The sequence below is a fragment of the Hypomesus transpacificus genome, chromosome 15 (assembly GCF_021917145.1).
Source record: "Hypomesus transpacificus isolate Combined female chromosome 15, fHypTra1, whole genome shotgun sequence".
Taxonomy (NCBI): Eukaryota; Metazoa; Chordata; class Actinopteri; order Osmeriformes; family Osmeridae; genus Hypomesus; species Hypomesus transpacificus.
Genome location: NC_061074.1, coordinates 1,166,603 through 1,167,773, shown reverse-complemented (window position 1 = coordinate 1,167,773; position 1,171 = coordinate 1,166,603).

Sequence of the window (1,171 nt, the reverse complement as noted above, 5' to 3'; positions counted from 1 at the left end):
TTTTGTTGTTGTTATATTTGGATGTATGGAGGATTGTGTTGCCAAAACATCCTAGGTAACTACAATGTTGTTAGTTAAGGTATGGCTGTTTAGTTACATGGTAGGTACATGTACAATGGTAGGTTTCCAAAGTGTTGCAAACTGAGCAAAAGCTGGAGTAACAAATAGCACAGACCCATGTCCCTTTCAGATGTGACCGATTGTTTTAAGGATTGAGCTAGCACTCTCGACAGCACTTCTCCTATCAGCACAGACATCATTAACCATCTGGAGCAGTTCTCAGAGGGCTGGGATCATTATGACAGCATTTACACCGTGTACCCTTGAATGGAGCATATTGACGCATAGCACATTGTGTATGTGAGCTGCAGAGGTAAGATCATGAATAATGAAGATTTGGTTTACTGCTATCTCTTGTGTTAAAAGTGTTGCATACATATTGGCCATGCAGCAGGGAACAGAGTCCTCACAGCTCCAACAGTCTATACTTACACCACTTACTGCTGTCAGTCTTTCTGAATTGCCTCAAAGTAGGTGAACCCATCCATCTGCTAGACTGATCTATTCTCCTTAAACCAACAGTAAAGATGGATCAACATCTGACAGCTATGTCACACATGATTAAATCAACCGCAAGTGCAGAAGGATGTTTTTTGATGACTTTCGACACTTCAAAGTGGAAAAATGGCAGGTTTAGAGAACATTTGAGAATTAAACTGATTTCACTATTCAGATCTGGCTCACCATGACATCCTTTTGGCAATCAGTTCTGGAGAGAATGTATGGACCGGATACAGCACCTCCAACCACAAGTCATGCTTCAAACCTCCAACTTCAAGGAAGGCCAGTGGAATATTGGACTTGACTGGACTGCAGGTTTGCTTGTGGAGGATTTGTGGTCTTCTTGACAACTGGAGTGTGCTCATACTACACATGAAGCTCACACAATAACTTGTAGTTCACAACCTTCACAACATCCCATCTTTATTCCATTGTTGTTTCTGCTACACTCGAAACAGCTGTGCTGGGAAGATGCCTTTAATAAAGTACAATTTCAGTCGTGCCAAAGTTTTCTGTATCCGTGTGAAGCAGGGGTGCTGTGTCTTTATGAGAATGCAGGGAGACTTCAGGCTGAAGCCGGTAACAGCAGCAAAGTTCCAAGTTTAGCTGT